Genomic DNA, 24,690 nt, shown 5'->3' with positions numbered 1-24,690 from the left:
CAGATAGTACCTGCAAACGGAAAGGCAAAAAACAAACAAACAAACACTTACAACCAGAATAGCAAAACAGGAAGCTCTTAGGTTGAACTAAATGAATTTGCTGTTCGAGTAAATCAAAGATAGTTGAATAGAAACAATTTCACATGGCTCAGTCTAACAGAAGGACCCCAAGTTCAAGATAACATAGCAGTCGTGCCAGCTGTGCAATATGTATTTCCACACTTATTATTTATGGAAAATATTTCCATATAATTAGGATTCCATTACTTGTAGCTGAATATAATCCTAGTAAATCTACAGGGAACAAAAATATGCCTCTTTCTGACTTATGCCAGTTAGAGCCACTCAAAGTACCAGTAATGTTGTGCGATCCAATTTCTTTCTGACAAGCCTGTGATGGACCCTAGTTATCTTACCTTGACGTTCTCAGTTCCTTATCACTGTTATCACGCCTAACTTCGAAACCACTAATCATTGTGATTGCTATCTTCTAAGCATGTTCCAGTTTGATGATGATTCACTAAAAGACATTACCAGACAGATTGTTCCTGCTGTAGTTGGATTGGCAGAGTGGGGAGTGGGTTATCGTCTACTACATTTTGGACTTTTTACATCAGACCAGCTTATTATTACACTCATTTCTTTTCTTGTTCAGATATTCTACACTATTGTTCATTGAAGTTGCACTCATTCCCCTGTCTAAACTGCTGTTATTCAAGACCTCTCCCATCCTTGCTTTTAGGTGTTTGAAATTTCATTGCATGTGGGTCCAAGATTTAAACCCACTCAGGCTATTTTTGTACTCTGATGAGCTGTCACCATTAATTTCCTGTCATTCCCAAGTGATATAAACTTGTCATGTCCACACCACCAAGGTGAATGATTAAAAAACAGCAAAATCATAGAGTCAAGAGTATAGCCGAGTTCTTACTTACATTTTTATTTCAACTCCTCCAGAATGATTTATTCAGACCCTACTGTGTGCTGGCCATAAATAATAAGCCCTAGTTCTTACGTGCAGTCAAGAAAAACAATTCAAGACAACATGGTAAGTGCTGGGAGGAAAGCAAGTCTTGTTTGCCACGGCCACATTGAGATTTTCCAGGTCAGAGAACTCTTCTAGAAGGAAGAGATGCTAAAGCTGAGTCACAGTTATTACTAGATTCAACCAAGGAAGAGGAGAGAGAAGTATTACAAGCAAAGGAATCGGCGTACGCCAAATCCTAGAAACAGGAGAGCATGGTAGGAATTTAGGAATCCAGTACCAATCTGGCTAGACTGACTGTGTTTGTGTAGTTTCCTGGGATAAAGCAGGGGTGGAGGCAGCTTGTAGGTAGAAAGACAAGGGGTGCAGTTAGAGAAGTAGTCACAAGTCACACCTTGAGTGGCTTTATGGTTCTTGTTAAAGATTTTACTCTGAGGGAAGAAAGGGTTGTATGCCAGAGAGCAGCATGATTAAGTTTGCAGTGTTAATTGATAAATAACATTATTTAGGTTACTTAAAAATGTTAAAATGTTACTCCAGTTGCAGTGTGGGAATGAATTAAAAGACTAGAGGATGTGGCAGCTAAGCAGGCATGAGTTAACCAGGTGAGACTGACAGAGACAAAGAGATGTGGGTATTCAAGCATCATGGACTTAGAGCAGGGTCCCCAACCCCCAAGGCCACTGACAGCTACCTGTCCAAAGTCCATGGCTGGTCAGGAACTGGCCACACAGCAGGAGGTGAGTGATGGGAGAGACAGCAAAGCTTTATCTGCAGTTCCCCATTGCTCTCCATAGCTCACGTTGCTGCCTGAAATATACTGCCCCCCCATCTATGGGAAACTTGTCTTCCACAAAACCAGTGTCTCCTGCCAAAAAGGTTGGGGGCTGCTGACTTAAAGGATAGGAAAAACAATGATGCACGAGAAAGCAAAATGGAAGAGGGCTTCTCATATCTGGGTAAATAGGACACAGTCAGGTTTTAGGGAGAGTGTGATGAAAGCAATTTGGGTCTCGATGGTTTTATTTATTTATTTATTTTTTCCTCTAAATAATTTAATATACTAATGAGGTTTTTTTCTCTAAATAATTTAGTATACTAATGAGTTTTTTTTTTTCCCCCGATGGTTTTATTGGTGTACACAGAGCTCTCTAATATGAAGTTAGCTGGATGAATCTGGAACTCTGGAAGATACCTGAGCTTGAACAAAGAGGGTCTTTGACACAGACACAGTGAATTATCCAGGAAGGGAGATGATGAGAATTGGGGCAGACAACCAAGATTTAAGGATCAGGAAGGGAAGAGATCTTGCAAAAACAATTGACAAGAAGTGGCCAAAGCATGGGAGAAAAACCAGGAGAGTGTGATGACATTGGGGTTAGAGGATGTGTGTTTGGGGCAGGCAGGAAGATAGCCACCACATCAATATTGCTGAGGATCAACTAAGATCAGACTTAGAGGCAAGAATATCTTCTATTCTCTTGGGAAAATAGTCTTTGGGGGTGGAGCCATAGTGTAGGGATCAAGTGGGGTGAGAATAAAACATGTGGATGATTATTTAAGCTTTTTTTTTTTTTTTTTAAGGGAGATGAAGTTGCGACACCAATGGGAGCTGTAGTTAGAGAGAAGTTTGTTGCCTTTGTAAAATAGGGAAGACCGATCTGAAGGCTGGTGGGCAGGCTGGTAAAGGGAGGGTGGAGGGGAGATAGGAGGTGGCTACCCAGGTGAGGGCCCTGGAGGATAGTGGGGCTGAGTGGGCAAATCTTGAGCATAGGAAAAAATATGGGACTTGCAGAGAAGGAAAAAAACCCAACATCATTACTATTAAAAGTAAGGAAGGAACCACATATTTGAAAATATCTATGACCTTTGGGTTCAGACAGAAAAGACAACCACACAGTGAAAGTGGTTTAAAGAAGATAGGAGTCTATCTCTCTGGTTACAAAACCACTCCACTGTGTACCTGGCTGGTGCAATGTTCCAACCTCAGGGACACTCAGGGACCCCACCCTTCCCCTGGTTTGGATCCAGTGTACAAGGTCTAAGAGGGCAGCATCCTTGTGCCAGGCCATGGGATGGAAGAGGAGAAAAATTAAGGGGCAGAATGCACGCACAGACCATCTCCCAAGGATGCTCCCTCCCTTGAGTCCGTCACAGAATGTCCTTCCTCACAAGTCCTGGGCCAGAGCTTAGTCACTTGGGCACACTGATATGCAAGGCAGTGTGGGCAAGGTACCATCCACTCTGGATGACCACATGCCCAGGCAAACTCAGGGGCCCCTGACCATGGAAGAAGGGGAGGGTGACTATTAGGAGCCAATTCATGTCTTATGAAAGGAGGAGGTTAAACATCCCTTGACAAGGACGGGAGGGGCCCCCATACAAGCGCATGGTTAAGGCCTTACCACTTAGTCTGTGGCATCTAACCATTGGTTTGCAACATCTCTGGTCCTTACGGAAATGCAAATACCATAATTGATACTACTTAATACCTGTGAGGATGGTTATTAGGTTTTTTTTAAAATTTATTTATTTTTTATTTTACTTTAAAATTCTGTATTGGTTTTGCCATACATTGACATGAATCCACCACGGGTGTACATAGTTTTTAAAAATGGTGACAATATAGAGAAACTGAATTGGAAACGTGTGCACAGCTGGTGGGAAGGTAAAATGGTGCAGTCACCGTGGAAAATCGTTCTCGGTTCCTCAAAAAATTAAAAATGGAATTACCATATGACCCAGTAGTTTCACTTCTAGGTGTACATACCCCCCAAAATTTGAAAGAAGACACTCAAAACAGATATCTGCACACCAATGTTCACAGCAGCATTATTCACATTAACCAAAAGCAGAAGAAACTCAAGTGCCCAGCCAGGGAGGCATGAATGGATAAGCAACCTGTGGTCTGTACATACGATGAGATGTCATCCAGCCTTATGGAAATGAGTGAGTAAAATTCTGACACAGGCTACAACATGGGTCCCCAGCCTCTGGGATCTAATGCCTGATGATCTGAGGTGGAGCTGATATAATAATAATGGAAATAAAGTACACAATAAATGTAATGCTCTTGAATCAACCCCATACCATGCACCCCCCTCAACTGGTCTGTGGAAAAATTGCTTTTCAACAAACACTTTCTCCCTGGTGCTAAAAAGGTTGGGGACTCCTTGACAACATGGAAAAACTTTGAAGACATTATGCCAAGTGAAATGTCAGATACAAAAGGACAAATATTGTATGATGCAACTTCTTTAAGGTACTTAGAACAGGAAATTCATAGGCAAAAAGTTGAATCAAAGTTACCAGGAGTGGGAATGGGGGTTTATTATTTCATGGGTACAGAGATTCTGTTAGGAAGATGAGAGATCTGGGGACACGGATGGGGGTTATGATTGTACAACATCATGAATGTTCTTAATGCCATGGAATCATACACTTAAAAGTGGTTGAAATGGTAAATTTTATGTGTATTTTCCCACAATAAAGACACATGGAAAAACGAGAGCTGATTAGCAGTCCGTGGTACTGTATGGATGCACGTAAACTTTGAAACTTAGTGACAGGAAGTTGAAGTTTGCATCTGATAGCTTATATTTTCTCTGAGTGTGATTCATGGAAGGTTTGTGTGCACACTCATGTATATAAGTTTCCTGTGTATGCCTATAACTGTATAGGCTGGATATTTTTTTTTTTTTTCCAGAAAGCAGAAAAGGACTGAGAATAGTTGTGTGAATAATGATGGAGAGAACTGGCTAGAGAATCAGAGGGATTCCATGTAGTATTAATCACGCCTTTCCTCATGGCATTCTTTTTTCTCTGGATTTTAAACTGTTATTATTATTATTTTTACTGAAGCATCGTTGATGTACAATATTATATGTTACAGGTGTACAGTATAGTGATTCTTAATTTTTAAGTGTTATTTTAAAATTTATGTTACTTTGAAATGTTAGTTTTGATCCTCTTTTCTCCTGATTGGTAAGATACGATATGATCTACTCTCACCGTCTTTTCCATCTCTTTTTCCCATCATTTAGGAAATACACTAGACTTTCTCCCAAACACGGTCAAAACTCATCTCCAGCTCAGTTCTCACATGAACTCTGTAAGGAATTACGGAGATAGAGTTTTGCGTTTACAGTTTGCAGAGCCTATCCATGTAAAATATATTTCTTGATCTCCACACCAATCAAAAAATTCTTTTCTCATCGCAGTTCCATTGTTAACTCTGCCTTTAGAAACTAAGGGTTTTTGTTTTGTTGTTTTTTTTTCCCTAAAGGGTTTATTTCCCTCAACTGTAAATGGAATATTTAAACTTTCTTGAAATGTAGTTTTCATGTTTATGTGGATTATCTTGTGAAATTCGTCTCTCCATTCATACTGAAAAAGTAAAGCCAGGAACCCTAGGAGGTTTCTGAACAGTGCACGTGTTCGGAAGGAACATGTGACTGTTTCTCCCCATGACGGCATGTGCACGCCCCTCCCCGACCCCCTTCCCCCACAGTCTCTCACCACTGGCTTCCACCCTGTTTCTGACCTTCCCTTTGTCTCCCGTGCCAGCTCAGGCTGCCATCATTGCTCACAGGACTACTGTTGTCTCTGAACGTGTCTCCTATACCAGTCTGCATCCCAGCTCAACCCTTCCTCCATCTTGTCCATCACTGATTATCTTGCTACAAAAACAAATTTAGCCATTTGAGTGCTTTACTGAAAATCTCCATTAGCTCCCCGCAGCTCTCAAGATAAAGCCCAAGTTCCTTAATTTGGCACAGGCAGCCCTTCCCCCTCTGCCCAGCCTGGGTCCTGCTTTTTCTCCCAGACACCTCCTCATGCTGCCCTCCAGCCCCACTGACTGAGACAAAATTGACCCTGGAAACTGACCCTGCACACTGATCTGGAAGCTGATGCCTTTCCACATCACAGTGACCCTGCAAAGCTCTCAGCCCAGGGATGTCTTTACGGAGAGGTCAACTCGTGCAACCCTGCACACACTTGTGTCAATGTTGAGAGGGGCAGACAGAAGACAGCTAGGAACAGAGTTTAAAAGGCTGGAAAAGGAGAACAAAGAAGTTTTGAGACCTGCTCAGATTCACCGATTCTATCCACAGAGTATCCCTCTTGGCAGTTTCCTTGTTAGGAGTTGGCCTTGTAGCCCAGGCATCCATTATGTCCGGTCCAACTTTGGTCCTTGAATCAGAAAGTCTGGGGCTTGCTGAAAAGGCAGCTACCTGTGTCTGGAGAAGCCCCTCAGATGGGTGAGTCTCCCTAAATGTTGAGAACCGCTGACGTCAGGCAGTCGTGCAGCACAGGTGAGGAACTCTGATAGGAAGGAAGGGCTGCTCTGGGGGCTGCTGAGGCCTCAGGGGAGGGGTCTCGGGTTCTCTGGAATATTCCCACCTTAGGAAAGAACCTGCAGACAAAGCAGACTTGGCGGTACGAAAGCTATAGTGAGTGAGTGAATGTTAGTCACTCAGTTGTGTCTGACTCTTTGCAACCCATGGACTGTAACCCGGCAGTCTCCTCTGTCCATGGGGATTCTCCAGGCAAGAATACTGGAGCGTGTAACAATTCGCTTCTCTAGGAGATCTTCCTGACCCGGGGATTGAATCCAGTTCTCCGGCATTGCAGGAGGATTCTTTACCATCTGAGCCACCAGGCAAATCAGTAGGAATACGTAAACTAATGAGAATTTCCTTTTGGGTTGCCAGCCTTAGTAAATAAAAATCCAAGGCACTCCACTTATCTCCAGATAAGCGATGCCTAACTTTTAATTATGCATAGCACATACTTATATTAAAACTTATTTGCTATTGATCTGAAATTCACATTGAAGGGGGCTTCTTGGTTTTGTGCCATGCTCATCTGACACCTGTCTCTTGTCCATACATTTTCAGTTCAGTTCAGTTCAGTCGCTCAGTCGTGTCCGACTCTTTGCGACCTCATGAATCACAGCGCGCCAGGCCTCCCTGTCCGTCACAGCTCCCGGAGTTCACTCAGATTCACATACATCTTAGACCTCAGGAAAATGGCCAGATCAGAATTGAGAGTCTAAAAGGTGAAAGTTTTCTTGGCTTTTCTTCTTTTTAATGGGGAGGTATGTAGTTTGGCAGTGGGGAGAAAAGAGATGGCTTCTCTTTCTGGTTCATTGGATTATATATAAAATCCACATTTGGGAAAGAAAGAGAAATAGAAAAACAGATGGTGAAAGTGGCCCACGTGCCAGGAAGTCCCTCTCCTCAGTTGAACTAACTGAGTACCTACTTTGGTCCACCCCCCTGAACCCATAATCCCACAACAGAAATGAGGGGCCAGCTGCAGGGAGACCGAATTCCATCCCTCAGGGCCCTGCCTCTGGGCAGCTTTTCTGCAGCCACTGGATTACCTGCCCCAGGTGGCAAGATGCTGCCTCACAGGGTGGGGCTGTGGTGCAGAGACTGGGGGTTGAATGACAGGCTTCCTAACAGGATGCAGCTGAGGGAGCCGTGTGCTGACAGAACAATTTGCTGGTGCCCAGAATATCCGCCCAGCTCCGCAAAGCGGCAGCCAGGGCGTCAGGAGAAATTTCAGGATTTATCATTCGCCAGGGTGTCAGGCTTTCTGGGAGCTGCACGCTTCCCATCGCACTTTTCCAGACCTGCAGCCTTGACAGGCTGTCCATAGAGGCTTCCAGAGCCTTAGGAGTAACATGCAAAACTAGTCCCTTTTTCTCCCTTCCCGATCCACTGGTGTTTATGTAAATGACTGGAAAAGTAGTTTTAGGCTTATTTCTGGAGCTTAAGGGCTTGGTGAGAAGCCTATTATTGAAAAATCAGAAAACTGAAAAACAACTTCTTAGACAATGAATTAGCAGCTCGAGGAGTGTGTGTAAGGCCGAGTGCGCCGTAACTGGCTGCCTTGCAAATAGGAACTCCCCCCGGACTCAGTCATCAAACACGTGGCAACAGGATGTCTGTTTCAACACAGCGAGTAATCAAAGGAGATTTGCAGTTAATCCAAATAGAACAGAGAAGTGTCCAAGGGAAGTCCAGGAAGAGGAGACTAGAAGCAAGGTGAGGGGTGGCCCAGAGCTTTTAGACCTGGAGTTCCAAATGCAACTGAGACAGCCTTGGAGGGCTGGAGGCACTCAGCCCCTGAGGCACCAGCCACCCAGAGGGGAGACCGAGGCTTGGCTTGTGTTGATGCCAATGAGAACATGAACCTGGCGCCTGGCTCTTCTGCTTGACCAGCAAGGTAAACTTTGGGAGGGATTAAACTAGCCTTTGCTGATTTGCAGAACATTTCTGAGTCCCAGACTGGCTTGAGGGTCAGGGGTCGGGCAGGTGGGGACCACTTGCCACTCAGGAGGTGCCCTTTGGGCAGTGGTTCCACACTGTCTTTCGGGAAATTGTCCCCTTTGCAGGGCCATCACGGCGGTTCTGAGTGTGGTCAGCACCGCCTGGGCACTTGTCAGAAATGCTAGTTCTGGGGCCCCACCCCAGACTTCTAGACCAGGGGTCCCTAATCTCTGGGATCTAACGCCTGATGATCCAAGGTGGAGCTGATGTAATAACAATAGAAATGCAGAGCAGAATAAATGTAATGTGCTTTGAATCATCCCAAAACAACCCTCCCCCACCTGGGTCCATGGAAAAACTATCTTCCCTCAAACCGGTCCCTGATGCCCAGAGGTTTGGGGACCCCTGGTCTAGACCCTCAGAAACGCTGAAGCTAATGAGGCCCAGCTCTGTGCGGCTTAAGAGGCCCTCCAGGTGATTCTGATGCTCACTGTTGTTGAAGTCTGAGAACCAGGGACTACTGTGCTTACACGGGGGCCGTGGTATGGGCAGGTGAGGCAGGCTTGCCTTTCTTCGGCAGGCTTGTCTTCAAGTGCAGCCCTGGCCAGTTTCAGATCCTGGAGCAATTCTGTGCTCACCATTCTCCTGGGCCTTTGGGGCTGTGGGGAAAAAAGTGAAACATCTATCAAACACGTCCCAGTCCTTGGTGCCAGTCACCAGTGAATGTTTTATGTGCAATATTTTATTTAATCCTTTTCTACAACTTGTGAGCCGCGTTTTGCAGATAGGATTTTATCACTGACAAAAATGTTGGTTCTGAAAGGTCAAATCACGGGGTCTGGATGTTTCCGGAGCCTGTGCTCTTTGTACCGAACCCGCACAACACCTCTGACACTAGCATCCTCTGCCCGAAGAAGCCCTTGGGTGCCACCCACACAATGCGCCTGCCAGCCTGGCAGGGCCCCGCTTGGCCTCCCACCCTCCCCCACCCAGCCGGCTCCTTGCCTCATGTTAATTTCCCACCTGAGCACTGAGCACTTTATAAATAGCAAATCTAAAATGAATTTTCTACCAGCGATCATTAGCTCCCTTGACATCCATTAAACATTCTCGCAAGCAGAGTGAAGTGACAAAAGGGATTGATTTTTACAGTGTGCTTAATAGGGGAAAGAAAGAAAGGTGTTGACAAGTCCTTTTTTTTTTTTTTTTGTCCTGATATCACGAGGAATTTGAAATCAGTCAAATGACTTTTATCTGAAAAAAAGAAGGCTAGGATTGGGGGCGGGAGGAGAAACCGGTGGAGGGAAGAGGCTTTCTCAGCTTAGCCCATTGCTGCATCTGTGACAGGTAAACATGAAGTTAGTTAGCTTGGGCTGGCTACCAAGATGAATATGTCAGATTTAATGCTTCAAAATACATAGGGTCCTAGCCGAGGAGGGTGTGGGGACTGGTGGTAGGCGGGGGAAGTGAGCAGCAGCAGAGAGAGGGAAAATCAACCATCTTCTGCTGAAACTACTGGAAGAATAAATGTGTTGATGTAATATTCAGAGTCAGAGAAGGCTGGCATACGAGGCACGGTAGCTGAAAATTCAACTTTGATTTCAATTTTCATATTTGTCAGCAGTAATTAGATTCACGAAATGTTGTGCCACTGTTCTAAAATACTAATAAGTAGAGGCCTTTGTAGTGTGGTTAATGGAGTCTTTTTTTCCTAGTGGTCTAGAAAAAATTTCATTAAGGCGCAAAGTCATACTATATTACAGCGTTTCACCATCATGGACCCTGCTGCCACGGTAATACCATCAGAGACCGGGGCCCTCTGTCTAACCAGAGCCCCTGGCTGGGAAGGGGCCTGGGGCTTCATATGCCTCAGCTGTCCATCATTTTTGACCTGCACGGACCTCCGTGGGTCATGGGGGAAGCCAGCTGGCCAGACACCAAAAGAGAAGCAAATTCAATAAAGCATCATCGTCGAAAGGATGAGCCTGTGAGAGCAAGTGGAAGAGAGGACACAAGGAGAGGGTGGGCAGGTAGGTGCCTGGCCCTGGCTGGGAAGTGTGGCTTCCACCCGGAGAGGAGGTCCGCTCTCTGTCCATCTCCAGACTGGACCCCTCCCTGGCTCAACGCTGAAGCCCCATCAGGGCTGAAGCCCCATCAGGGCCGAACCCATATACCGCACGTCCCTCTCATCCCAGTCCTGCTTCTGCTCAGCACAGGCCAGATTCTCTGGGGACAGGGTTTGCTGGAAAGGTTCAAGGTCTGTGATTTTTGAGTGACTTTTCCCTGGGGTGTCTTAACCTCTCTCTGACGTCCCAGGAAACTCCCTGTAGGCAGGATGTGCCGGGGATAATTGCACCTGCCTGGGTAAGGGTGTAGTTTCCACATTCTCTAGAGAGTCTGACGGAGCTGGGGAACTGGGCCACCCCTAATCCATTCGCTCCATCTCAGCACCACTCCCCTGCCGTCATGTTGGCGCACTCCGGTGGCTGGTATCTCTGGGACTGCTCGACAGACACGGCTACGGAGACAGCAGCCTCTTAGCTGGGCTCTCGGAATCTAGTGAACTCAAGAACTCTGCTGTGATGCTCTCAACCCTCCTCCCCAAAGTCCTGGAGAGAAGTCCAAGCGGTCAGTCCTGAGGCTTCCAAGCAATAGAAGAAAGAAAGAGCGGTGGACATGTGTGGCCTCCTCCACCGGCCCCACACTTCCCCTCGGCTGAAACTGTGCTCTGCTTGGCCCAGGAGAGGAGTGACTTGGAGCTACAGCACCTGAGCCATGGGTGGTGGGTGATGATGGAGGACCATGTGGATGGAGGGAGCTGACCAGGTGAGCAGGAGCCGTTCGTGGTGAAGGTAGGGTATATCCGTCTCGTGAATGCCGGGCCCGTAGCTGGTCACCCTGCCTGGATCCCGCTCTCTTGGACCTTCCCTCACCCTCTACCTCCCTGTGTGCAAGTCTCTGACTGTATCTCCTTCTCCAGAGCTTGCACACCTCTTTGGACCAAGCCTCCCCCGCCCCCCGCATTCCCCTCCCCACCGATCTTGCCTTGGCTGCCGCCCGCCTCTCCCCAGCAGCGTGCGCCAGATCTCATCCCTGGGCGGCACTTCAGGATGAAAGGAGGAGGGGATATTACATCCCCCAGTGATACCCGTGGCAATTGGGAGAGGCTTTTGTTGTGTCATTTCCTACCTCCTTCAGCCTATTAAGCAAACAAAAGTGCTTGTGGAATGAGAAATGTAAATGGCCCACGCAAGCCGATTAATCCTAGATGTACAATTCCATTAATAAGGCCGCTTTTTAATAGGCGTCTCTGGCAGCGGCGGCGGGCAGGCCAGGAATTGATGTATTCTTTGTAATTGTATTGCAACTAATAGGATGTGAGGAAAACGGTACCAGAGAATCAGGTCTTTCAATACCGCTTTCTAATCAGTCGAAATAATGACTTGCAGGGGAAAGCCTTGAAAAGTAACGACACACAAAATATATAACATCATCCAGGGATGACCCATTCTTCCAAATCCTAGCTTGGGCTTCTTCCTTTCATTCCTTCTCCTGACCTCTCTCTGTCTGCCTCCCTCTTCCACCACAGGTGATCACCTAAACCCAGGCACCTGGCAGGTCGAGCTGGGAGACCCACACATCCCCAGGCTCAAGCATTCTGGGATGCAGAGGTGCAGGGCCAGTTGGCTGAGATTGCTTTTGCCAGCAATCTGGAAGTCATGTGGGGAGCGGGAGAGAGGCAGGGTGATGGGGAGGGGAGGGGACTCTAGGAGGGACCCATGCTGGAGCTCACACAGTTACCTGAGTGACTTTGGCTCGGTCTCTGCACCTCCCTGGGTTCCCTGCCCGCTCCAAAATGCAAGGAATCTGAGTGAATTTTCAAAGAATGGGCTGGGGGAAGCTGGCACCCTAGTATTCCAGGGATAAGAAGAGCCAGTGGCTGTGCCCAGGACCTGAACGCCCATCGCCCAAGGCTCTGCCAGGCTCAGGTGTCTGCACTGGTTGTGGCCCCTCCAGAGGTCCTCGCTGTGCATCCTAGTCACAGATAAACTTGTTCATCACTCCCTCCTTCATGCACTGATTCAACAAATACTAGCGGGGTGCCACGATGCGCCAGGCTCTGCTGTAGGTTCTGATCAGGCAGCAGTGAGCAAAACAGACTCAACCCCACACCTGCCCTCATGGCATGTGTGGAGTCTGTAAAGCTTGCGCTGAGCCCTCACTGCGGGTCTTATCAGGACGGCGCCTGCTCGCTGGACGAGACCATTCCAGGACAGGAACTGGAGTGCCGGCCCTCTGCTGTGGGCACAGTGGAGGAGACAGGGCCCCCTGCCAGCTCCTTGCTCCCCTTGCCAGCCTCTCCTGGTCACTGGGTCTCTCTCCTGCCTATTTGTATGCGGGCTCTGACCCTCCCTTGGTCGCAGGCTGGAGAGTAAATATAAAAAGAAAAGGCAAAGCACATTTCAGTCGAAATCCCCAAGGAAACTGATGTGATTGCCGTACAGAAATGCTTCCAATAAGGGCAGAAAGGAATATTGCTTTTATAGCTTTGGGGACATAAAACATTTAGGAAATGTGATTGACTGGCAGGGCCTAATTTATCATTTATCTCGTTCCCTCTGCTCACTCTCTGCCTTCTCCCCACATCACCCGGGCGGACAGAAACAGGCAAACTTTTTTCCCCTTTTTGCTTTCCTTTCTTCTCCTCTCTCGGAGACTTGGATTTATCATCATTCTGTTAAGCGGGAGAACTCCTGTGGCTATTTATAATTAATGCTCAGAAACCTGCCAATCCATTTAATGACACTGGCAGGTCAAGGCCCCCTTATAGCTCTCCATTAATCATCATTAGAACAGCTCTGAGTTTTTACATTCTTTTTAAATGTTAATTCACCTCTGTAATGCTCCTTTTAGTTAAAACTGTAAAGAGGCAAGTGGCTGGTGGCTCCGTGCTGCCCGCCGGGGGAAAGGCATGGTAGAGTTGATAAAGCCCGCCTGGTTTCTTCTGTTCTTTGTCCTCCACCCCCTATCCTCGGCACCAGATGTCAACCCCATTTATTCTTTGCGTGCCTATATTTATCTGTAGCAAAAGTGCCTAGTGACTTAAAGTTCTGGGCCAATCAGCACACTCTGATGTCTTTCGACTCTGGGGGCAACAGACTCTCAGGGCAACAGCCTCTGAGGAGTTGCTAAGCTGGGGTCCTGACATGGTTTGGTAGTTCTTAAAGGTAACAGGGCATCAAGGACTCCAGAGGTAAGTGGGGCTGAGAACTGCCCACATGGCTTTTCCAACACTCACGAACAGTCAGCACATGAGTTGTTAAAAGGGGTCAGGGCACATGAAGAATTCTCTACTTGCCACTCGTCTCCCTTTGGCCACTAATGGGCCCTGAGACTGTGGGCAAACATTTCATTTTCTTCCTCATGTACAAAATGGGGCCCACTTCTGTCCTGCCTAACAGATAAGGTTAAACCCATAAGGAAGAATTAGTGTTGAAATTATGCTCAGCTTTGAAAACTGCTATATTGATGCACAGCATCAGGATTCCCCCTTCCCCACCTCTCCTGCCCTCTTAGCCTGCGTCATTCATACCTAAGTGTCTGTGCTCTCAAACTTCTGTTGCTGTTCAGGCACTAATTTGTGTCTGACTATTTGTGAACCCACGGACTGCAGCACGCCAGGCTCCTCTGTCCTTCACGGATTTTACTCAGACTCATGTCCACTGAGTCAGTGATGTTATCTAACCATCTCATCCTCTGCTGCCCACTTTCTCCTTTTGCCTTCAATCTTTCCCAGCATCAGGGTCTTTTCCAATGAGTTGGCTGTTCGCATCAGGTGGCCAAAGGTTTAGAGCTTCGGCTTCAGCATCAGTCCTTCCAATGAATATTCAGGGTTGATTTCCTTGAAGATTGACTGGTTTGACCTCCTTGCAGTCCTCCATAGCTGTTGCTTTATATCATCTTTCTCAAGTGAGAAAAGTATATTTGAATCATCAATATCTATGTAGCAAAAAGAATGTTAAATCTGGGAGGGGGACCTCTATTGGATTGGCCAAAAATTTTGTTTAGTTTTCTCCTTAAAAATGTTACAGAAAAAACAGAACTAACTTTTTAGCCAACCCAATAGATCTGAATATCTACTCTGTTACTTATTAACTGTGCAGCTCTGAGCACTTGCCTCATCTTTGTGAGCCTCTTGTCTCTTATTGTTGGGCTTAATGTTTATAAGGCCCCTTGACCTAGTAAAGCCTATGATTTTCTTGCCTGTCCCAAAGGGCCAGGGCAGTGACTCAAACTAACAGTGACAAAAGGGTCCCTTTGACCATCTGAGCTCTTAAATGTTCCTTGTCTTGTCAAGCAACATGGCCTAGAATTTAGAACTCTAACAAAAGCAAGCAGAAATTGATATGGAGAGTAGACAATGTATTCTTAGAATAGAAATGTACATTTCATTCACCTTTGACTCTGATTTCTCTTGATTCCATGCACCTTTGTGCAAGGCATTTGGAACTATGAACTTGACCTTATTTTCAGTGTTAGTCACTCAGTTGTATCTGACTCTTTGCGACTCCATGGCCCATAGCCTGCCAGGCTCCTCTGTCCATGGGATTTCCCAGGCAAGAATACTGGAGTAGGTAGCCATTCCATTCTTCAGGGTATCTTCCTGACCCAAGGATCAAACCCGGGTCTTCTGAACTGAAGCTCAAAGAGGTAGCGTGGTAGTTCAAGGTTCATGTAGTTCGTACTGTCCAGGGTCACAGGTCAAACTCAGACCTCTTGCATTTAAGCCCAGGTTCTCTCTGTTTTTTGGTATGACTTCATCTTGTTCCCACCCGCCCTCAATGATCTTGATGAATGATAATGAGGTAACACACCTTGGATGAAATAGACATCATCCAGCAGCTGCTCCTGTTATGACTGAATTCTAACTAGCAACCTTTAATTTGGGCTAAAAACTTCCATTCCTGGGTTACTTCCCCAGTGTGTTTGCATTCATATGGGCATTACTGTGTGGAAGTGAGATTCCTGGGGTCTTTGACAGAGAAGCCCACCATGCTTAGTCTTCCCCGCTGTGTGGTCTCAGGACCCATCCTTACAGCCGCCACCATGCCTCTCCACCCTCCTCCGTAAGCATCACTGACACTCCAAGCAGACACTGGCCCCCAAGCTGGGCTTTGGCCATCTGTTCTGCCCATCACTTGAGAATGCAATAAAACCAGCTTGACAATCGTGCCAACACAAAGGGCAGAGAGGGCTGCACAGCAAAATGCTGTGTCACTTTCCTTCCTCCAAAGGTTGCATCAAGACTATTTGGGCCCCAAAGAACTCTAGCAGCCAGTAGAGTGTTGTGATATGTGACTCCTTCTCATGTCACTCCTTGGCTGTGTTAATGAGCTTGTGTCAGTTCTCATTGGTACAAGTTAATCATAGTAAGGACTTAACGATAACGCAGCACTGTCCACATTTGAAAAAGCTTTCACACATCTGCTGTCTCTTTAAACTGTCATGGTTGCAGTGGATGTTAGAGCTAAAGGCCTTAGAAAATATTTACCCTAAGTCTCTCAGCTGATTATTATTGACGTATTTAGCTTAAGTAATGCACCCTTGTTAAATATAATTTGGACACCATACAAAAGTAGCTTTAAAAAGATTTAAAGTCACTCATGCACAATTACATTTAATGTATTTTCTTCCATTTTTTCCCCTTATTCTCTGCCATAGTTTTTATTATGTAGTTGTAATCATATCATTTATATCTCATTTTTTCTTTTAAGAACAGATCAGAAGCAATTTTCCATGTCGTTACGTAGTATTAGTGAACATAATTTTAATTGGTCTCATTGCATTCCATCAAGGAGATGTACAGTACCATTACCCTATATTTGGACATTTATGTTGTTCTAATTGGGGGCTGTTATGAATAATGTTTCAGTGAAGATCTCCAGGCATCCAGCCTTAATCCAATTTTAGGGTTCTTTCCTTAGACCAGGTCACTAGAAATCCTTTTGCCACCAGTTTTCTTACTTCTCCCAGGGAAGTGGGGTAGGGGAGATGAAGTGACTCCAGATCCCACGGACCATCAGAAGAGCATTACTCGGGCCCAAGGTCAGGTCTTTGGCCTCCTGCTTTCTCATTTCTTTCAATCCATGGTGGTCTTTAGAACTGCTAAATAAAAGGACTTGAAAACGTATTGGGTGCCCACATAAAAATAATTTTACTTTTAGTATCCAGTGGTTGAGAAAAAAAAAAAAAACACAATAAGAGCTACCATGAATTCTGCAGCACTGTGATCAATGTGTATGAAATCAAATGCAGCAGCATCCCTATATACTTAGAAATAACACAAGCCATATATGCTGAGAAATATCTATCCCATCTGCTGACAGTGCTTGATGTAGGCATGGATTCTGAACCTATTTTAAAACTCTTGTCCCCTCTTCACACTGCAGCCCAAGCTAGCTCCCCTGTCCTTTAGAAAGAATGCATTCATCCCAAGTCTTCTGCCAGGATATTAATTCCAGGATGAATGAACCCAAGATATTCATCCCATCTCATAGAATCCATGTGAGCCAGGATTCCTTTCCTCTGGGCCTTCCTGCCATCTTTACTTCAAGGGTAGCCAAGTGGTAGAAGAGAGACAGAGAGGTTATTATGAATATTGAAAGTTGGAACAGACCTGCCATAAATTTATGTAAAGACTTCAAGGCTTTACAGCCTGAAAGAATAGTCTCCAATAATAACAACAGCATACTAGACACCAGGTATGCATTATTTTATAGAAGTTTACAATGTTTCTGTGAAGAGGGTGCTACATGTATAAAACTGAAGAGGACAGTAGTAGTTCAGGGTATCCAGAAACTTGAGATCTGGTGGGGATTTAAGCCTTGGAAACATAGCCTCTTACCTGTGCACACACAGCCTGCTTCACCCCTGACCCCAACATTGAGAAGTATGATGAGGCAGGTCATGGTCCTTATGTGGTCAACTCTTGTCCTTACTACCCACTCAGAAGCCAATGAGGGGCTTAAGGGAGAGTGTGACTGTTGGGACTGGCCCTCCTCTTCACCCACCAGCTTCGCAGAATCACAGAGACAACACTTCCTCCTGTAGTTGGGGAAGAGTGGGCATCCAGGCAGCAGCCTTCTTTGACCTAGGCTCTGTGTACTCCATGACTAGGAACATCATGATAGGTGATCATGATTATGGCATTCGACTGAACCACACAAAATTGCCAGCATTTCACCATTCTGATGTTCACTAGCATCGTTTTCATAAGGCTGGTCTTAGTGTGTGTCTGGGCCTGATGGCCTTAGCACAGCTCAGTGCTGGTTGGTAGAATACTGCAGTGAATCGCCCCAGCTGGCACAGAGGAGTCGCAAAGGGAGCTCGCACACCTAGAGTGCTGGGGCCTGTGCTACCTGTCCCTTCTCTCCAGTCTCTCTTCATGCCCCCTTGCGTGAACCAGCTCTCCTGTGAGGTTGAGATTTGGGTTCTGCTCTTGCCAGCTTTCATGAGAATGCATACTAGAGTTCTGATCTCCTTTTGGCTGAAGACTGTGCTCCTTTTCTGAGCTTAAGGTACCAGGGGAGAGCCACCCAGAAACATGATTTTATCCCTGGATGGTGTCTTGATCTAATTTCCTGCAGCATCGAGCCAAGCCCAGGGTTTAGAAATATAGGGGCCTTGGTTTGAATCTTGATTCTACCACCTGTTATGTGACCTTGGGCAGTTTTTTTCTTCTCTCTCAGTTTGGGTTTCATCAACAACAATCAATACTGATGATTAAGTTCTGGAATTTATGTAGAATTTTTCCACGCATCATGGCCGTGGGACACATTTTGCTCCCATTTCTTTCTGAATCTGGTAACCTGGGAGGATGCCAGGGAAGGCAGCCTGACTTTATCTTTTCACAGAGAAACTCCATGTGCTGAACCAAAAGTGGGCCCCAAGGTTCCAACAAGGGCAGGTATGCGTGTGTGGGCACTGGACCACAGCATTTGAAATAAGTCACGTTGTAGAAAATCTAGGACGTGTGTTCCTTATTATTTATTCTCTCTCCCTTGAGCTTGGAGTAAAACCAATTTTCTGCTTCCTCTATCTGGGCCTCACCTTTTACGTTTCTGGAGTCTGATACTGCACCCCCTTAATAAACATCCCCCTTTCCCACATGGAGATAGAAAAACATAAAAAGAGTGAGTCAGATGCAGTGCAGAGACAGATAGAGACAGAAAAAGACAGTGCAAGTGGCATGGAGAGAGAAAACAGGTAGATGTTAAAACACTATGTCCCTAAAGCCAACAATATTTATGATCAGAAAAGCCTGTAGTTAAGAAAAATGAAATCCTCTAGGTCTTATAAAGCATCCCCAGTAAACTCCCAGGGCACTTAGGTTTACCTGTTCCCAAAGAAGGTCTAATTCCATAAAGATCTGTAGCATTTGAGAAAGTGTGTTTGCCACACTCTTGCTCAGGAAAGTATATTAGGATGCCTATTTCAACTGTTTCTTTCAGTGAAAACATGGGTTTTTAAAGCAACAAGTGTTCAAAACTCTGAGGTTTTCTGTGCTGGCTGTTAAGTTATTTGACCTCATTAGGTCAGCCTTTAGTCTAAGTTATAAAGATGTTATTATAAAGATGAAGTGATATGTGACCATACTTGATATGTAGCAGGCACTCAGTAAATGGAGATGCTGTATTTAAATTTCTGATATTTAAATGTGTCCATAGTGGCTACTGGAGAAGGCGATGGCACCCAACTCCAGTACACTTGCCTGGAAAATCCCATGGACAGAGGAGCCTGGTAGGCTGCAGTCCATGGGGTCGCCAAGAGTCGGACACAACTGAGCGACTTCACTTTCACTTTTCACTTTCATGCATTGGAGAAGGAAATGGCAACCCACTCCAGTGTTCTTGCCTGGAGAATCCCAGGGACGGCGGAGCCTGGTGGGCTGCCGTCTATGGGGTCACACAGAGTCAGACACGACTAAAGTGACTTAGCAGCAGCAGCATAGTGGCTACGTCTTTCTCTACCTTCCATCGTGGGCCCTTCATGCTCTTCAGTGTCCCTCTTCTTTCTGAGGATATTGGGTATTTGGATAAGATGTGCTAATTGGGGCAATTAGAAATGGTAAACTGAAAGAATTCCCTTCAGATATATTTTATCAAGAAAATATCCTTCCTTAACCCATAATTATCTCATCATTGTGGGAGTCAGGCCATTGGATTTTTAAGTTTTTATTTAAACTTGGTCCCATTTTCTTCACTTCCTTCAGTGATATGCGTTGTCGGCATGACATGTATTAGTTTTAATTGCCATTTAAAATTTCTTCAAAAATGATACTTTCAATCACACATTGATTTAGCATTGGGATGAAAATCATGTATTCAGAAATGCATACAGACAGAGCAGCAAGGTGTAAATTTGATAATAGGCAATTCCTATTTGTCTTTGGAAGAATGACCACAACAATTAAAGGCTTTATAGGATCTAATACAGAAAAGATGCCCACAGCTGATAATTTTGTTGTTGGAATATTTTATAAACTTCAACTTAAAGGCCAAGGGAATTGCTAAGTCCTTTGCAATAGAATAAAACTTTGCATCTGTGGAGGCTGATATGACCAGCTGAAAGTGTTTGACTTTTCTTATCTTATTAGTACTTAAGTTAATTGTGTGTCCCAGAAGAGATTGCATCTACTATTTGATGCATCTAAAATGGAATTCATTATCCTACCATCTTGCATGCCACAGAGGCTATTCTTCCTACAGTTTCTCTGACTCACTTACTGGCACCCTTCTTAACATATTCCTTAAGCAGAACCACTAAGAATTATGATTGTTCCTCTTTTTCCTTCACCTCTAACATTAAATCCGTCTACTTGTCTTGTTGGTTCTTCCTGCAAAATAAATCTCCCATCCATCTTTGCTCCCTTCACTCTAGGGCCTTCATCCGAGAGATCGTGACATCCTGCCTGGACTGTTGCAGTAGTCAGTTCTGCTGCTTCCACACCGTCCATCCATCCTTTACATCATGAGTCGGACAGTCCACTCTCCAAACAGCAGCCTAAATAATGCTTTCCAGAAGAGATGAGACGTTGTCACTCCACCTTGGTACTAAGAAGAAGGTTCACACTCCTCCCTGCAGCCCCCAGACTCTGACGTTGAGGACCTGAGAGGACCCTCCACCACCTCTTAGAGGCTCTTCTGTACCATCATCTTTCCCAGAGACTTTGCTCCAGGATCTCGATCCGTCCTCTGCCCTCTGTCTCTCAGACTTGTTTGACTTCAGGGACTGTTCATTTGGTAGGCTTTCTGCCTGGAGCTTTCCCCTTCCAGACTTTCCCCAGGCAGGGCTGATTTCGGTAATTCCATCTCAGAGAGGTTGTTCGCATCCAGTCTCTTTCCGTGTGATCCAGCCTTTCCTGGTGTGCATTCTCCACCCATCACACAGGCCCCTACCACTCCTGAGGCTAGCTTGTTAATTTGTTTACTTGTGTGTCACTTATTTCCTCCCACTAAAATGTTAGTTCAAGAGAGAAAGGGTTACATATAGCAGATTCACTTCTTTGTATAGCAGAAACTAACATGCATACACAAAGAGTCAGCGTCCTCATCAGATTTTCTCTAAACTGCTCCCTTTGCAAACTGAATGATAATTGAATATTAAAGAATATTTTAAAGAGGAAAAAAATAAGGGGATTGTCTCCTTCCTTATTTGATCATGAAGACTTAAGGTAGCATTTAGTAAGGAGCAGATGATCACTCAATAATGTCAGAATTTGGGAGGGAAGAGATAGTCTACCTTTTTTTTTTTTTTTAACAAACTGAGCAGTTTGTTAAACCCCTTACTATGTGTGCTTACTGTAGAGTGGACATGCAGAAATCCTTATCTCTCTGGGATATTTTGAGAGTTAAAATAACTTGTGCAAACAAATATTTTGCCAATTGGGAAACTTATGATTCTTTGAGAATCAGATGAGGGTTCTTGCCCAGTCACAGGGTGCTGGCTACAGGTGTGAATTCTACTCTGCACGTATCACCTCCAAAAACCTCACCTCTCCCCCCTACAAACTTGAATGGTTACCTTGGTCCATGCTGAGTCAGTCTGCAGGTTGATTACAACAGTTTGGAAAGTTAAGATGCCTACTCTTTACAGTTAATGGCTAGGACACCGTTTTATGTTTTAAGTATGAAGGCCCCCATCTGTTGCAAATTCCAGGCACTGGTTCACTCCTAGGAGGCCCCCTCCATTTTCTGTCAATGGCCTGAGGGTTTCCAGAGGATAGTTATAAGACTGGGTTTGTGAAAACAAAAAGCATGGCCCTCAGAAGTCCCTAGCGACTCAGTGTCTGTCTTGGGATTCTATGTGTTTTCATCCCAAGGAGAGATTATGTAGCCAGAAAAGCATGTCACAAAGGGAACCTCACATCCACGCTGTCAGCCTGTCCTGACACATGGCTGCATTCGCTGCCCTGGAGGCAGCACCAGTTGTGAAATAGCTTATTGCAGCTCCCAGTCTGCACACCCAGAGAACCCAGTGACTGAGTTCAGAAAGGCAGGTTGTAAAAGTTACGAGGGAAACATACACGGGGCCCCGTGGAGGCTCTGAGAGCACCCAGGGAGGAGTCCTGGGGAGAAGAAAGGTCCAACAGGTGGAAGCTGCCGAAATGAAGGGCCTCTTCCCTCTTCTGAGCTCAGGACTTGTCACCCTTCCTTCCATAACACAAATACTGTGAGATGGTCCCTGGTGAACTGGATATTGAGAAGAAGGAGCCATGTGGTCCGGAACACTTCTGGGATGTCACACGTGGGGACTTTCTGGCCCCACTGCCCCATCCCCTGACTCCTGGGCGGGAGAGAAGGCCATGGCGATGAGGGCTGGACCCGCCCCTTTCTCTAAGCAAATATGCCAGTAGCATTTAGGTTAATGAACTGTGCCTTTTAATAAATGGTTCTTATCTCGCCAGAGTGGTGCTAAATTGTCAGGATTTTAAATTAACTTAATAGTTTCGGGGATGGTACTTATTCACTGGTTACTTGGAAAGTGAACACGGCCCCCAGCCTGGGCTTCTTATTGAATTATGCAACAGTTAGTTACTTCATTTGGGTTTAAGGGGAAATGTTTAGGATTAATGTGCAATGCCTCAATGCCCCCCTTAATGGGCATTTCCAGGCCTCCCCTAAACTAAAAGCCTGCCATTCATCATCGGGTTACTCTGTGCTCTTCAAGCGTCTTGCACAGGACTGGCCAACAGCCTGTTGGAAACACCCTCCCCGATGAAAGGGAGACAAAATGCCCATCTTCTCTTCCTTTTGATCATTTGTGCAAAATATTTACCGAGAGGGGCAAACCCCTATCCTGCCTGTAGGAAGCTTATCATCTATACGTTCAAAAGCTATAAATATATAAGACAGGGAAATTATGAAATTCTAGAACTTCTGAAGGGAAAGGAAAAGTTAATTCTGCCCTGGGGAGAGGAAGAATTGAGGTAAAGCTTAAGATTCCCTGGAGAAGGAAAATGGCAACCCACTCCAGTACTTTTGCCTGGAGAATCCCATGGAGAGAGGAGCCTGATAGGCTACAGTCCATGGGGGCGCAAAGAGTTGGACAGGACTGAGCATCTTTACTTTCACTTTCACTTTCTAGGAGGTAACATCTGAGCAGAGCCTTGAAAACTGCATATTTATATGCATGGAGCTGTGAAGAGCCATCCGCATAAATTCTTAATCCCATGCTTCTCTAGTTTACAATCATCAGCTTGTGGGTAAAAAGAATTGCCACTTTTTGAGCATTTCCTTTCAGACTGATAAGTTCTTTGTGAGAAGCTTATGAGAGAGAAAGTAGCATCCTGGGAATTCCCTGGGGGCACCCCACTCCAGTACTCTTGCCTGGAAAATCCCATGGATGGAGAAGCCTGGTAGGCTGCAGTCCATGGGGTCACTGAGGGTCAGACACGACGGAGCGATTTCACTTTGACTTTTCACTTTTGTGAACTGGAGACAGAAATGGCAACCCACTCCAGTGTTCTTGCCTGGAGAATCCCAGGGATGGGGGAGCCTGGTGGGCTGCCATCTATGGGGTTGCACAGAGTCGGACACGACTGAAGTGACTTAACAGCCAGTGGTTAGGGCTCCATGCTCTCACTGCTGAGGGCCTGGGTTCAATTCCTGGTTGGGGAACTACGATCCTGTAAGCCAGATGGTATGGCCAAAAAATACATAAATTAATAAATAGATACAGTAGCATCGCTTCCGTTTTACAGAGGAGAAAACAGGCTCAGAGACGGTAAATAACTTGTGCAAAGCCACACAGCCTTCAGCACACAAAAATTCTAACCAAAGCCCAAGTGGGTTGGTAAAACTTAATATTTCTTTTTTATCTTAAACTTTTTATTTTATATTGTAATATAGCTAATTTACAATGCTGTGATAGTTTCAGGTGGACAGCAAAGGGACTCAGTCATACATATATATGTATCCATCCTCCCCCAACCTCCTCTCCCATTCTGGCTGCCGCATAACATTGAACAGAGTTCCCTGTATTATAAGTAGGTCCTTGCTGGTCATCCATTGACCGTCCCACACTCCCTAACTATTCTTCCCCCTATTCTTCCCCCTAGCAACCATAAGTTTGTTCTCTAAGTCTGTGAGGCTCTTTCCCGGTAACATTGCTTTGGAGGCAATTCCTTTATATCAAAATTTACTTCAGCGGGTTCGTTCTCACCACAAAGCAGATTCATCCATCAGTGCATCAGAAATTGTGTTGGGGAAAAAAGAAATGACTTCGCATGCAGTGAGCAGGTGCCAACCCTGTGCAAAGCTTGATGCCTAGCGGGTTCTGAAACAAGCAGAGATGAGGAAAAGCAGAGGAGGTGCACTGTCCCTTCCAACCAGAGAAATGTGATCCAGGACCAGAATCACCGACGGCGGTGGTGAGCAAGTGTAAGGAAGGTGACGGTCAGATGCTAAGTGCAGGGCAGAAAGCGGAAAGGCTGGGCAGTATTAGCATCAAACGCCTCTTAGAAGCAGGAGGATGAAGATGGCAATAGGGATGGAAAGACAGGCGCTTCCCCATCTGCCTTGTGAGCCCTCATTCAAGCCCTGGTCCAAGCCCCCCCAGGACCATGTCCATGGCCCCCAGGGGGGTGCAGCAAGCAGAGCTGGACAGACACAGTTGTGAGGAGGCTCCTTCTACTGTCGGGGCACAGGTCCCCCAGCAGCTGCCGGACCTGCCCAGCTAGGAACTTCAGTGTCTCTGCCCTGGGGCAAGGACTCTGCTGTGACTCCAGAGAAGCAGAAAACAAACCCCGGCCCTTTCAGCTCCTTGGCGGTCCCCGGGAGAGGCACAAGGGGGCCTGCTGAGTGGAGTGACCTTGAGAAGGTCGGGCGGGCGTCTGAAGTGGAACAGCAGCGCTGGGGCGGGGGA

At 45.8% G+C, this 24,690-nt stretch overlaps 1 protein-coding gene and 1 pseudogene across 4 annotated transcripts in view; both read left to right on the top strand.

The window, feature by feature from the left end:
* Nucleotides 1–24,690, top strand: part of NTM (neurotrimin) — a 951,991-nt gene that overhangs the window by 11,254 nt on the left and 916,047 nt on the right. The gene's annotated exons all lie outside the window — the stretch shown is intronic.
* On the top strand, nucleotides 3,309–3,423 carry LOC120874932 (annotated as a pseudogene).

Source organism: Oryx dammah, unplaced genomic scaffold, assembly GCF_014754425.2.
Source record: "Oryx dammah isolate SB20612 unplaced genomic scaffold, SCBI_Odam_1.1 HiC_scaffold_15, whole genome shotgun sequence".
NCBI lineage: Eukaryota > Metazoa > Chordata > Mammalia > Artiodactyla > Bovidae > Oryx > Oryx dammah.
Note: the sequence above shows the minus strand (reverse complement) of the source record. Positions and strands in the feature narration are given on the sequence as shown.